The sequence below is a fragment of the Manis pentadactyla genome, chromosome 14 (genome assembly GCF_030020395.1).
Source record: "Manis pentadactyla isolate mManPen7 chromosome 14, mManPen7.hap1, whole genome shotgun sequence".
In the NCBI taxonomy this organism is placed as follows: Eukaryota; Metazoa; Chordata; class Mammalia; order Pholidota; family Manidae; genus Manis; species Manis pentadactyla.
This window is the reverse complement of record NC_080032.1, coordinates 1,960,869-1,976,893: the sequence shown is the minus strand read 5'-3', so window position 1 is coordinate 1,976,893 and position 16,025 is coordinate 1,960,869.

The following is a 16,025-nucleotide window of genomic DNA, read 5'->3' as shown; positions in this document are numbered from 1 at the left end:
AGTGTCCCGGGACACTTAGCCCAGCAGCTAAGAATCCCAGGGAACTCCAGGCACCCTAGCCGTGTGGGCAGCAGTGCACCTCTGAGGCCCCTCATGGAGATAAACAGCTTCACGGTCATTTCCCCTCCAACATGGCTCTGCCATATTGGTGCAGCAGCCTGGGGCAGGCCGTGCCCAAAGCAACTGCAGAGCTAATCTCCATAGCGGTCTGGCAAGAATCAGAAGCCCTGTCTGCATGCAGCTGCCCAGCACAAGCCAGGAGAGGAAGCCCACGAATGAACAAGAAGGGACGTTCTCCCAGCTGTCACTCCTGCCAGCTCCACAAAGTGTCTCTATCACCATGAAAAGGTAGAATTTGAGACAGACCAAATCACAGAGTCAACCACTGAGAAGGAGATAGACCTAACCAGTCTTCCTGAAAGAGAATTCAAAATAAAAGTCATAACCATGCTGACAGAACTGAAGAGAAATATACAAGAGCAAAGGGATGAAGTCCAGAGGGAAATTACAGAAATGAAAAAAATCTCTGGATTTATAAGCGAAATGGATAAGATGCATGAGCTCACTGATGGAATACAAACCAGAGAAGAGTAACGCATAGAAGCTGATGCAGAGAGAGATAAAAGGATCTCCAGGAATGAAACAATATTAAGAGAACTGTGTGACCAATCCAAAAGGAACAATATCCTCATTATAGTGGTAACAGAAGAAGAGTGAGAAAAAGGGGTAGAAAGTGTCTTTGAAGAAATAATTGATGGAAACTTACCCAAACTGGGGGAGGAAATAATCGATCAGAACACAGAAGTACACAGAACTCCCAACAGAGGGGACCCAAGAGGACAACACCAAGACACATAATAATTAAAATGGCAAAGATCAAGGACAAGGACAGAGTTTTAAAGGCAGCTAGAGAGAGGAAAAAGGTCACCTACAAAGGAAAACCCATCAGGCTGTCATCAACTCCTCAACAGAAACTTTACAGGCCAGAAGAGAATGGCATGATATATTTCATGCAATGAAACAGAAGGGCCTTGAACCAAGGATACTGTATCCAGCACGATTATCATTTAAATATGAAGGAGGGATTAAACAATTCCCAGACAAGCAAAAGTTGAGACAATTTGCCTCCCACAAACCACCTCTACAGGGTATTTTGGAGGGACTGTTCTAGACGGGAGCACTCCAAGGACTAAACAGATTTCACCAGAGAAAATAAAATCACAACAAAGAAAACAGACCAACCAAATACTAACTAAAGGCAAAAAATTAAAATCAACTACCCATGAAAGCAGTTAAAGGAAACATAAAAGAGCACAGAATAAAACAACCAACATATAAGGAATGGAGGAGGAGGAATAAGAAGGGAGAGAAATAAAGAATCACCAGACATTGTTTATACCAGATCAATAAGGAAGTTAAGTTATACAGTAAGATACTAAAGAAGCTAACCTTGAACCTTTGGTAACCATGAATCTAAAGCCTGCAATGGCAATAAGTACAAAGCTTTCAATATTCACCCTAAATGTAAATGGACTGAATGCACCAATCAAAAGACACAGAGTAATAGAATGGATAAAAAAGCAAGACCCATCTATATGCTGCTTACAAGAGACTCACCTCAAACCCAAAGACATGCAAAGACTAAAAGCCAAGGGATGGAAAAACATATTTCATGGAAACAACAGAGAGAAGAAAGCAGGGGTTGCAGTACTAGTATCAGACAAAGTAGACTTCAAAACAAAGAAAGTAACAAGAGATAAAGAAGGACATTACATAATGATAAAGGGCTCAGTCTAACAAGAGAACATAACCATTATAAATATATATGCACCCAACACAGGAGCACCAGCATATGTGAAACAAATAGTAACAGAACTAAAGGAGGAAATAGAATGCAATGCATTCATTTTAGGAGACTTCAACACTCTACTCACTCCAAAGGATAGATCCAACAGACAGAAAATTAGTAAGGACACGGAGGCACTGAACAACACACTAGAACAGATGGACCTAATAGACATTTATAGAACTCTACATCCAAAAGCAACAGGATACACATTCTTCCCAAGTGCACATGGAACGTTCTCCAAAATAGATGACATACTAGGCCACAAAAAGAGCCTCAGTAAATTCCAAAAGATTGAAATCCTACCAATCAACTTTTCAGACCACAAAGGTATAAAACTAGAAATGAATTGTACAAAGAAAAGAAAAATTCTCACAAACGCATGGAGGCTTAACAACATGCTCCTAAATAATCAGTGGATCAATGACCAAACTAAAATGGAGATCCAGCAATATATGGAAACAAATGACAACAACAACACAAAGCCCCAGCTTCTGTGGGACACAGCGAAAGCCGTCTTAAGAGGAAAGTATAAAGCAATCCAGGCACAGTTAAAGAAAAACAACAATCCCAAATGAATAGCTTAACATCACAATTATTGAAACTGGAAAAAGAAGAACAAATGAGGCCTAAAGTCAGAAGGAGGAACATAATAAAAATCAGAGAAGAAATAAACGAAATTGAGAAGAATAAAACAATAGAAAAATCAATGAAACCAAGAGCTGGTGCTTTGAGAAAATAAACAGAACAGATAAGCCTCTGGCAAAACTTATTAAGAAAAAAGAATCAACACACGTCCACAAAATCAGAAACGAGAATGGAAAAATCCTGACAGACTCCACAGAAATACAAAGAATTATTAGAGATTACTATGAAAACCTATATGCTAACAAACTGAAAAACCTAGAAGAAATGGACAACTTCCTAGAAAAATACAACCTTCCAAGACTGACCAAGGAGAAACACAAAAGTTAAACAAACCAATTGCAAGCAAAGAAATTGATGCAGTAATCAAAAAACTACCCAAGAACAAAACACCCGGGCCAGATGGATTTACCTTGGAATTTTATCAGACATATAGAGAAGACATAATACCCATTCTCCTTCAAGTTTTCCAAAAAATAGAAGAGGAGGGAATACTCCCAAACTCATTCTATGAAGCCAACATCACCTTAATACCCAACCTAGGCAAAGATCCCATCAAAAAAGATAATTACAGACCAATATCCGTGATGAACGTAGATGCAAAAATACTCAATAAAATATTAGCAAACTGCAGTCCTGAGAAAGAAGAATGAAGTGGGGGGGGGATCTCACTCCCCATCTTCAGGCTCTACTACAAAGCCATAGTAATCCAGACAATTTGGTACTGGCACAAGAATAGAGCCACAGACCAGTGGAACAGATTGGAGACCCCAGACATTAACCCAAACATATATGGTCAATTAATAATCGATAAAGGAGCCATGAACATACAATGGGGAAATGACAGACCCTTCAGCAGATGGTGCTGGCAAAACTGGACAGCTGCATGTAAGCGAATGAAACTGGATCACTGTCTAACTTGATACACAAAAGTAAATTTAAATGGATCAAAGACTTGAACGTAAGTCATGAAACCATAAAACTCTTAGTAAAAAACATAGGCAAAAATCTCATAGACATAAACATGAGTGACCTCTTCTTGAACATATCTCCCTGGGCAAGGGAAACAAAAGCAAAAATGAACAAGTGGGACTATATCAAGGTGAAAAGCTTCTGTACAGTTCAGGACAACATTAATAGAACAAAAAGGTATCCTACAGTATGGAAGAATATATTCATAAATGACAGAGCCATTAAAGATTTGACATAAAAAATACAGAAAGAGCTCATGCACCTCAACAAACAAAAAGCAAAAAATCGAATTAAAAATTGGGCAGAGGAGCTGGACAGACAGTTCTCCAAAGTAGAAATTCAGATGGCCAACAGACACATGAAAAGATGTTCCACATTGGTAGTCATCAGAGAAATGCAAATTAAAACCATAATGAGATATCACCTCACACCAGTAAGGATGGCTACCATCAAAAAGGCAAACAACAACAAATGTTGGCGAGGTTGTGGAGAAAGGGGAACCCTCCTATACTGCTGGTGGGAATGTAAATTAGTTCAACCATTGTGGAAAGCAGTTCGGAGGTTCCCCAAGATGCTCAAAATAGACTTACCATTTGACCGAGAAACTCCACGCCTAGCAATTTACCCTAAGAATGCAGCACTCCAGTTTGAAAAAGGCAGATGCACCCCTATGTTTATCGCAGCACTATTGACAATAGCCAAGAAATGGAAACAACCTAAGTGTCCATCAGTAGATGAATGGATAAAGAAGATGTGGTACATATACACAATGAAATATTATTCAGCCATAAGAAGAAAACAAATCCTACAATTTGCAACGACATTGATGGAGCAAAGGGTATTATGCTCCTTGAAATAAGCAAAGTGGGGAAGACATATACCAAATGATTTCACTCATCTGTGGAGTATAAGAATAAAGGAAAACTGAAGGAACAAAACAGCAGCAGAATCACAGAACCCAAGAATGGACTAACAGTTACAAAAGGGAAAGAGACTGGTTAGAATGGGAGGGTAGGGATGGATAAGGACGGGGAAGAAGAAAGGAGGTATTATGATTAGCATGCATAATGTGGGGGGTGGGGGAAAGGGGAGGGCTGTGCAACACAGAGAAGATAAGTAGTGATTCTACAACATCTTACTATGCTGATGGACAGTGACTGTAATGGGGTTTGTAGGGGGAACTTAGATTAGGGAAGAGTCTAGTGAACATAATATTCTTAATGCAATTGTAGATTAATGATAAAAAACAATATTAGCAAATTGAATTCAAAAATATATCAAAGAGATCATACACCACGACCAAGTGGGTTTCATCCTAGGGAAACAAGGATGTTAAATAAGAAAATTGATCAACATCATCCACCACATAAACAGAAAGGACAAACACCACATGATCATCTCCATAGATGCTGAAAAAGCATTCAACAAAATTCAACACCCATTCATAATAAAAACACTCAGCAAAATGTTTATAGAGGGCAAGTACCTCAATATAATAAAGGCCACATATGATAAACCCACAGCTAACATCACACTGAGCAGCGAGAAGCTGAAAGCTTTTCCTCTGAGATCAGGAACAATATAGGGTTGGCCACTCTCCCCACTGTTATTTAACATAATACTGCAGGTCCTAGCCACGGCAATTAGAAAAAATGAAGAAATACAAGGAATCCAGATTGGTAAAGAAGAAGTTAAACTGTCACTGTTTGCAGATGACATGATATTGTACATGAAAAACCCTAAAGACGCCACTCCAAAACTACTAGAACTGATACCAGCATACAGCAAAGTTGCAGGATACAAAACTAAGACACAGAAATCTGTGGCTTTCCTATACACTAACAATGAACCAATAGAAAGAGAAATGAGGGAAGCAATTCCGTTCACAATTGCATCAAAAAGAATAAAATACCTAGGAATAAACCTAACCAAAGAAGTGAAAGACCTGTACCCTGAAAACTACAAGACACGCTTAAGAGAAATTAAAGAGGACACTAACAAATGGAAACTCATCCCATGCTCTTGGCTAGGAAGAATTAATATCGTCAAAATGGCCATCCTGCCAAAGCAATATACAGATTTGATGCAATCCCTATCAAACTACCAACAACATTCTTCAATGAACTGGAGCAAATAGTTCAAGAATTCATATGGAAACACCAAAGACCCCGAATAGCCTAAGCAATCCTGAGAAAGAATAATAAAGTGTGGGAGGGATCTCACTCCCCAACATCAAGCTCTACTACAAAGCCATAGTAATCAAGACAATTTGGTACTGGCACAATTACATTGCAACAGACCAGTGGAACAGATTAGAGACTGCAGACATTAACCCAAACATATATGGTCAATTAATATATGATAAAGAAGTAATGGGCATACAATGGGGAAATGACAGTCTCTTCAACAGATGGTGTGGGCAAAACTGGACAGCTACATGTAAGAGAATGAAACTGGATCACTGTCTAACCCGATACACAAAAGTAAATTCAAAATGGATCAAAGACCTGAATGTAAGTCATGAAACCATAAAACTCTTAGAAAAAAACACAGGAAAAATCTCTTGGACATAAACATTAGCGACTTCTTCATGAACATATCTCCCCGGTCAAGGAAAACAAAAGCAAAAATGAACAAGTGGGACTATACCAAGCTGAAAACCTTCTGTACAACATAGGACACCATCAATAGATTTAAAAGGTACCCTACAGTATGGGAGAATGTATTCATTAATGAAAGATCCGATAAAGGCTTGACATCCAAAACATATGTAGAGCTCACACACCTCAACAAACAAAAAGCAAATAATCCAATTAAAAAATGGGCAGAGGAGCTTAACAGACAATTCTCCAAAGAAGAAATTCAGATGGCCAACAGACACCTGAAAAGTTGCTCCACGTCTCTAGTCATCAGAGAAATGCAAATTAAAACCACAATGAGATATCACCTCACTCCAGTAAGGTTGGCTATCATCCAAAAGACCAACAACAACAAATGTTGGTGAGGTTGTGGAGAAAGGGGAACCCTCCTACACTGCTGGTGGGAATGTAAATTAGTTCAACCATTTGTGCAAAGCAGTATGGAGGTTCCTCAAAATAGACTTACCATTTGTCACAGGAATTCCACTTCTAGGAATTTACCCTAAGAATGTAGCTGCCCAGTTTGAAAAAGACAGATGCACCCCTATGTTTATGGCAGCACTATTTACAATAGCCAAGAAATGGAAATAACCTAAGTGTCCATCAGTAGATGAATGGATAAAGAAGAGGTGGTACATATACACAATGGAATATTATTCAGCCATAAGAAGAAAACAAATCCTACCATTTGCAACAAAATGGATGGAGATAGAGGGAATATTGCTCCTTGAAATAAGCCAAGTGGAGGAAAACAAATACCAAATGATTTCACTCATCTGTGGAGTATAAGAACAAAGGAGGAACTGCAGGAACAGAACAGCAGCAGAATCACAGAACCCAAGAATGGACTAACAGTGACCAAAGGGAAAGGGACTGGGGAGAATGGGAGGGTAGGGAGGGATAAGGGGGGGAAGAAGAAATGGGGTATTATGATTAGCATGTATAATGTGGGGGGTGAGGAAAGGGGAGGGCTGTGCAGCACAGAGAAGACAAGTAGTGATTCTACAAAATCTTACTATGCTGATGGACAGTCAGTGACTGTAACAGGGTTTGTGGGGGTGATTGGTGTAGGGGAGAGCCTAGTAAACATAATGTTCTTCATGTAATTGTAGATTAATGATAACAACAACAAAAAGATTCCTGTCACGGCTGGTGGGTTGGAACTTACCGAGACTGACCCTACTGGTCATGCAAAAATACATGATGCACACAATGGTGACGGGATGTTCAAATTCAACTCGAACACAGAAACCTACACATGGGCAATTTCTGACACATGGGATTCCCAATGGGCGACCAGAGTAACAGAAAAATTCTATTCCAATGGGTACTCATCTCACCATCCAGGGAGTTTAGCCTAAATAGAGAGCATGTCTCCATTGTTACCCAACACTCCCGACTGTCACCCAGCATACATCACTCAGAACAAATACTTGATAATTAGCTAGAAAGCACAGACCCAGACTCTCCCCCTTCAAATCCCGCCTCATCCCCTTCACTCTACTCTGGGCTCCATATCATACAAAACACCCTTGCCTTCCTAAACCTCACTACTGCCGCCTTAAAGCCAACAAATGGTTTCCTTTGTGCATTTTTAGCTCGGCCCTTATTCTCTGCAGTTTCTCTTAACATCACAAATTATACCTTCTTGACCTCAAGACTTCCTATCAACCCAGTTAACAATGTTCCCTTAAGGGAACCAGAAACAGACAATATCTCACTCCCTTTATGTGCCTGCATTTTCCAATTCCCCTTATTAATGTCTCTCTAGGGAGAGGCAATTGCTCTTATAACCAAACCATCTCTACAACCTCCTATTCATGACTGGGAGACTTTCTCTGGTGTAACGGCACTCTCCTAAATGAAATTCTACCCAATCAATCAGAACCCTGTTTTCTTGTGACTATTGTCCCTCAAATAACATCATACAGCAGCTCTGAAGTACAATGGTTGCTTCCTCACTGCAGAACCCGCTGAGCAGCCTTCCTTCCCATTATGGTCGGGATACCTTATCTGCCTGTGCGGAGGAACGGGCCTCTCAGGAGGAGCCTTAGGACACACCCAACGGCAGTAGATGGCCTTAATGCCCAGCTGCAAACTGCTTTAGATTCCACCAGCGAATCCCTGTCCTCACCTCGGGGACAAGTTACCTCTCCACCCCAAGGGACGCTTCAAATCAGGCAGGCCCTCGATCTTCTAACCACCGAAAAGGGAGGGACCTGCCTCTTCCTTAAAGAAGAATGCTGTGATTATGTCAACGAGTCAGGACTAGTGGACGAAAACGTACGCTGAGTGGCCGATGTTGCAGAAAGTCTCAAAAGGTCCCCTACAAAGACTAGTATGAAGGGACTCTTCCAGTCCTCTCTCCTCACTTGGCTCCTGCCTGTCCTCGGTCCTTTGCTCGTCATCTTTCTTTTCTGTACCTTCCTGCCCTGCAGAATTAAATTCATTCAAAATCAGATTAGCAAGATTTCTACCAGACTTTCAACCAGCTCCTCCTTAGGGACTACCAGTTGCTGAAGGATGTGGATGAGACGAATGCTGAAATTCCTTCGCCATCCTGAGACTGACGGCCCCTACCTTGTTTGATCATAACTCTTCCCTTTTGTGCCCCCATCGCCGCCCCCTTCCAGCGGGAAATAGCCAGAGAAATCAGTGACGTCCCGTCGCCCATACCAAATCAAAAAGGTAAGAATGTTAGTCAAAAATGGCGCCTGACCCCACACTTTTCGACCTGAGATGGCGACCGTTAAGTTTCAGTTTCCCGAGATTAGGTTCCGCTCCCCTCTCATGACGCAGAAAATTCTGTGACACAGACCGGTAACGTCCTGCCAGCTAACCCCAACGATTCCATGCCCAGTCAGCTGGTGCCAAGTGCCTTAATATAAGGAGATGTAAGCCAAAGCTGCCCAGCCCACGGCTGCTGCACTCACTCTCGCAGGCAACCACCTCGCCACCTCTTAATAAATCTCTTGGTTGAATATCTGCTCCTCGGTGTGGTTGTCTCTTCCCTTAAGGAATTAGGCAGTCCTATTACTTAGGATCAACCAAGCTTCTGGAGGCTGAAGACGGGCCCCAAGAGAAGCCAAGGGAATGGCTGGGAGGAAGGCACACAGACCAGAGATGACTGCAGTGTGGTTAGCATGGCCTGGTGGGGATCCGGGTGGTGTCCCAGAATCCCAAAAGTGGACATGATAGAGAAGCTGGTGAACTTTGTGTAAGGTGCTTAGTTCGTAATAGTATGCTGATGTTAGATTCCTGCCTCTGTTACCATAGCCATGATTCTGTAAGATGCTAATATTAGGGGAACCTGGTGAGAAGTGTAGGGAAATTCTCTATATTACATTTGCAAATTTTCTATAAATACAATGTTAATTCAAAATAAACAGTTGTGAAAGAGGAGAAGCACATGGATGAGATGATATACTGAATGTAGGGTGTGAGATAGTCAAGACTGACTCACCGTTCTTCCCTGAGCAAGGAGAGTTAATGTCTAGGGGTCGGACCCAGGCCCGGGCAGCTAAACTTTTGAAAAAACCTAGGTGGAGAATTCCCGACCTTCCTGCTCCCCTCAGATGAAGAAACCTGATTGGCTCACATAACCGTAGTTCACTCTTGTGCAGTGATAGTTATAAACACCCAGTTTGCAGATGAGGAAACTGAGGCAGCCTGAGGTTTGAAGGCGGGGTGACCTAAAGTCAAACAGCCCTGGCTGGTGCTATGGTTTGCATTTTCTGACCACAAAGTTGTCCTCCTACTGATGAGTGAAACCTAAATGGAGAGTAAGGAATGTTAGAGATGAGGCTCTTCCCTCTGGCCGCATGTGCCCCTGGGCACTTGGCATCCTGAGCTGAAATCTGTTAGAGACTTGGCTACACATTTGAAGCTGGACCACCGCTGGCTGTGGGCCTGCCGCTGTGCCCCTCACTGGCTGGGTGTGTCCCAAGCACAGCAGAAGGGCCCCAGCCTCACGCAGCAGCTCAGGAACTCCTCACAGACCGGGTCCGGGAGTGAGCAGCCCCCACAGGCCATTCTGCTTGCCTTTCCCTCTGGGTGGTTTGACCCTTGCAGGCACTTGGCATATTCACGTGTCCTCAGTTCCCTCCCGATCCGTTTCCCACCTGGCCGCCCCAGAGCCCAGCTTTCATGCGGCCTCTGCTCCCTCGACCAGGCATCTGGCCCTGGGTCTTCCCAGGCTTTAAAGGGAATCCCCTTCAAAATATGCAGCCTTCCCCCTTCCTCATGCTAGGCGCTGCCGGGAGCCGCTCAGAACCGCCAGCCTGATGGTGCAGTTGCGCAGTCGGATGGAAGGGGCTGCACAGTGGCTTTCCAAGAGGAGAACTGTCGATACCCCTCCTGCTCAAAATGTTCCTTTTAATGAATTTGCTTATTTTCGTTTAAACTCAAGCTGTCCATTCAGGGAAGAAGCCATATCCAATTCTCCCTGAAAATTTTAAGTACTGGCCCTATAGGAAGTTGGAAAAAATCACTCCTGTCCTTGTGACTACCCCTGATGATGGGAAAGAGAGACCCAATGAGTATTGGACCCACGTTTATGGGAAAAATGATAGGGAAAAGTTACCTGGGTTCAGGTTCCTTCCTCTGCCCCTACGTGGCCTCCAAATGACATACTCAGTGATTAATGGTGACAGGTGGGTACAGAGAACAAATGATATTCTTTGGCTAGCCCACCAAAGAAGGGCCTGGCAAACTATAAAACAAATGAGAACAGGGTATTACCTAACTCCTGATCAGAAAATTCTCCATTATAAGTCTTACTGAAAATGGGTCCAAGGCACAGTCTATAAAATTTGTCCCTGCCTACCAAAGAGTTATCGTGTCCTTTTAGAGAGAGCCTGTTTCTTTCCTACAGGACATGGAGAACGGGAGTATAACTATGAAAGCTTGTGGGCCATACATCAAAATAATAGAATAGTGAACTTTAGTCATCTGTAAAGAAACCAAGAGTCTGGCACCTACCTAACCTTTGTACGATTTTCTGGCCGCAGTAATTAAGAACAAAGTTCACTTAGAAAGAAGTGAACTGCGAAGACCTGCCAAATGACATAATCTCATTCTCCAAACTCATGTAACCGTGCTATGTGTCAATTAAATGATTAATATCTATATGTAATCAAAGAGCATATAATCAGGGTGCTATTTTTCATTAAAGGCAAGGCTCAGCTTTTGCTAGTGTCTGTGTTCTCATTCATTTCAGTGAGTCACCGACGTCATCTATCCTTCAGGGACTCCTGGACTCGGTGGAGCTGGACTCCCGCAAGGTGCCCTGAAGCTCATGTAATCGCTGTGCTCCTGTAGCTTCCCATCCTCATCAGGGGCTAACGGATGGGGTGGAGGGGTATCAGGGAGGGGAAAGAGGCAGACCGGGTAAGCGCAGCCCACTCTGTCACTTAGGCCACCCCAACACTGCTGGCTTCTAGGCACGGGGGGAGGAGATAAAGAGCCCCTGTCCCCAGAAGCAATTAGCAAAGACATGATCCAAGTGAACAGCGACACAAGTCTGGCTAGTAGAGCACGTGGCATCCTGGGAAGGCCGAGGGAAGGCAGCGGACCCAAGGGGGCACATTCCGTGTTGAGTGCGGAAAGCTGACCGAGAGGTAAGAGGGGCTTCGTGAAGCCCTGGAGAAAACAGAGCTCGTGGCCTGTCTCACTGTCAGAGGACTGCGGGCCCCCGCTGGCCTGAGGCTGGACGGGAGGGGTCAGGTCCATGCTTGGAAGGAAGGGCTTTGAGCAGCAGAGGGACACAGGACCGTGTTTCAGAAGGGACACCTGGGCGCTGGAGCGAGGGGCCCGCAGGAACGCAGGCTGCGGCCCATAGTGCTCAGCTGCCCTCCTGCGGGTGTGTCAGGAGGGACGCCACGGCTTGGCCCCGGGGGTTTCCGGGAGGACAGTGCGGCTGGGATGCAGGGACAGGATGACACAGAATCAACGGGACTCGGCAGCGGAACGAGTGTGAGGTGGAGATGGGAATCCACAAACAGCAGCCTGTTTCAGCGGGAAAATGTTCAACTTTCAGTTTGAGACCCGTCGTCTTGATGCCGGAGTTCTTGTTCACGAATCCGAAGAATGAGCTTCACAAACAGTCAAGGTAGGGGAGCAAGGTACAGGCGTTCATTTGGAGATATAGTGAAAGAACGGAGCTACTGGCTCACGCCCAGAGGGGACAAGAGAGTCGGTGGTGGTGCGTTGTCTAGGGGTTTTATAGGCAGTTGAGGATTTTTCAAGAACACGAAAAAAACTTAGGGGTGTGGACTTGTTAGTGGTCCCTGAATATTAAAAATTAACTTAACATAAGGAACTTCCTGCCTTGATTTCTCCCTGGGACACCGGCGCCTTGGTCCGGGAGCACATCAAAAGGCTGCCTGCCCAGCCCCCAAGGTGGGCTGAGATATTGTCTATTTGCTAAAGAATCCTGCCTCTTGAACTTCCTGGGTGTTAAAATGCAATCTTATCTTTAAGATGGAACTCTTCCTGTCTTTTACCATGTCCTCTACAGCTGGGTCTGCATGCTAAGTTAGTTGCTCAGTTTGCAAAATCACCTCGTCAGATTTGAAGGCGGTAAGACAGCACATAGGCCTGGGCCTTTTAGCATGCTAAAGTGAATCTTACACATGGTTACAAATGGTTAGTGTAACTGACACGTGCCACTCTTCCCCATCTGGGGAACATTAACTGATGTCACCGAAGAATGATTCTAGAGCTTAATGGTTAACATAGAGTTTCAGTAGGGACTTCTTTGCCCATTGTTACATTGCTCTGGCCATAAATATTCCGCCCTGCTCTTCCCGGAGGCCCTCACCCTACTCTGACTACACCCAGGGTCCCTGTCTCAGTCTGGCCGGGTTTGAACTGCCCGAGGGCCGTGGAAGTGGAGTGTCCAGGTGGCAGCTGGTTGGTCAGGGCTCTGAGAGCAAGAGCGCGAGCAGCAGATTCAGAGTCCCTGGCACACTGCAAGGTGCAGTCAGCTTGTGGGTGCGCCTGGGGGTGGGGGGCGGGACGTAAGCCCGACATTCGGTAGCGAGCAAGGAGAGCCTCACCTAGGAAGAGCAGTGGGATGCCGCAGGCAGCAGAGAGAGCCTCACCTAGGAAGAGAAGTAGGGTCCGCAAGGGAAAAGGGAGAATGAACAGGCCCGGAAGCCACAGGGCAGCCAGAGTGGTCCTGCCTCCTGCCCTGAAGCCAGAAAGAGAAGGAAGCAAGACCACATCTTGGTTTGGTGACTGGGACGTTGTGGGTAACATTGCAGCATTCCCGAATCTCTTCCTGGCTTCAATGCATCTACATATGAACACGCATTCCTCAAGGGTGGAGAGAAGTACGTCATCTCCGTATCGGTGTGTAACTATATGGTGACCGAGGGCTTATCTGAACCTGAGAGGCGTGGAGGTCTCGCATGCTTCTGCCGGAGGAGAGGGAAGGGCCCCGACCACAGTTTGTAAGCAATATACGGGGTTTAAACCTTAGTTTTCCCTTTGATTTTGGTTTTAGAGGTATTTTGCCCCAGGATTTCCTCTCCCCGGACTTACAGGCTCGCTTGGCGGCTCCTCGGTCTGTGTCTAGAAGAGGATGTGAGCCCGACAGTGGTGGGAGCGCAACCCCGCAGCGGACACGCCGCTCCGGAGACGGCGCGGTCGGGCACGAACTCACTCCTGGGGACCCCAGCCTGCCCGGGGCCGGGAGGAGCCCAGGCCCAGCGCGACCCCCGGGGCCACCGCGCCCTCCGGCCCGTCCAACCGGTACACCAGCACCCGCCCGCCCAGGCCGCGTGGACACAGACACCATCCCGCCTGTCAATGGTCCGCCCGTAGCCCTCAGACGGGCGCACGGAGGGGCGGAGCTGGGCGGTGCCTGGGCGGGAGGCGCGGCCCCTGGGCCTCCAGGCGCACAGAGGGCGGCGGACTCGGACTGGTTCACAGCCTGTGGCGTCCGGCTGGGCTGGGGAGACGACGCTCCTGGAGTCCGCCTCTCTATTCCTGGCACAGCTTTGGTCTGTTACCGCCCAGTCACCGAGGTCCCTCCCATGCTACCCCCGCGGGAGATGCGGGTCAGGGAGGTGAGCCGCGCTGAGGCTACCGTTGGCGGCGCTAGGCAGGGCTTTGTTGGCGCGCCGGGAGCGGGGACGCAGGGTCGCGTGTCCGCAGAAGGGAGCTCTCTGCGGATTTCCTCCCGAGCGTGAGGTCGACCCCCGCCTGGCTGCCTCGCCGACCGGGTCGTCCCTGTCCCTCCGAACGCACGGAGCTCGGTGCTGCTGAACAGCGCGGTTCACCTGATCTTTGCGCACGCGCGCGGGGAGCGGCGACAGCCGTCACCCCCACTTCCGTTTGTAAGGAAGAGGGAGGCTCAGTAACCGCTGGGTGTGCTGCGGGCGTGGTGCGCCCTCCTGTCCCCAGATAGTACATTTAAATTGAGAAACTGTGGCGGGAACGGTGACCGGGACAATCCCTGAGCCTAGCCAGCGGGTGTGGAGAGCGGCGGTGGGCGGGTGCTGGGACAGTCCGTCCGCCTGGCCTCCCGGCTTCTGGCTGCGTTCATGGACGTGGACAAAATCTGGCAATCAGTGCACGTGCCCAAGTGTCCATCTACAGCTGACCCCTCCAGCACAGAAGGGGTGGGAGGGATCAATGTGATGCCCTATGAATAAGCCGTAAAACCGATAACTCACTGTCCCTTTTGTAGAGAGCAGGGAAGGGGTGCCTACTTGCCCAGGAAGCCGATGCCTCAGCGCCTGAGAGCCAGCTGGCTGCCCGGGTTCAGGTGACCGATTCTGGGCTGCATTTTCAGTGAGGTCATTGCTCTGCAGTGTCGGCCTCCTCCCCGTCTCCGACCCGCAGATGTAGAGGCGACGCGATGAGATATAGAGGACCAGAGTAGGCCAGCCAGCGGACTCAAGGCATACCAGCTCAAGAGTGGTGCTGGAAAGGCACCTCTCATATTTATTGACCAGGCATCACATTGTTGAGTGGGTGAACAGGTTTCTAGACACAGTGATTAACATGCTTTACTCCAGGAATGTATTTGCCTCCATGTCGCTGGGGCAAGTCGTCCCTGGAGCCAGGCAATGAGGGGGTAGAGATAGCAAGAAACAGATCTCGGTTTAGATTTAGTGAGCTGCGGCCTGCACCGCAGATTCCAAGGAAGACAGTCAATTCCCAGAGAAACAGAATCCTCCTTGGATGGCAACCTACACTGCAGAGTTTAAATTGAGGCCAGCGATAGGGCAAGAGTGCCACTAAACTCAGCCAGAAACACACATTCCCCGTTTCTAACCCCATCTTCTGTAGGAACGGCCTGTTCTCACTGCTGTTCACCTGCCTAAGGAAATGCTTCCAACAGGATGATCGGAGGCGTCCCGCCTAAGGCACACGTGGCCAGGCCCTGCTCTGTGGCAGAAGTAGAAAATCTACGTGACAGTTCATGTGACTGTGTGTCCTTAAAATTCACTAGTCTTGATACATTTTGAAAGTCCTTTTGAACTTTGCTTATGTGTATTTGTAGTGAAAACGAAAGGACTGATGGTTGTAGAGTTTACTCGTTAAAATTCTCATGATTCAGATTCTTACAAAAGGTGAATGACGGCCCTGCTGTGGACACCAGCTTAGCTGTGGGATCAAAGTCAGTGTAAGGCTGGAGGCACTGGGGGAGGGGTGAGCCTGCCGCACAGGCTCAGGCCTCACCTAATAAGGCGAGGAGACCAGCAGGTCCTGGTCTGACAACATTCCAGGGTCTGATCAGACAACATTCTAGAAGTTCCTAACTAGAGCCCTCCCCCACGCTGGAGGAATGGTGGTAGCTGTCCAGGGCCTGTCTAGAGACCAATGAGAGACCTTCACGCACCCTCGGCTAGACAATCGTCATGCTGCTGTAAATCTAAGCTCTGCCTCCCCTTACCTTCTTTAAAAACTTG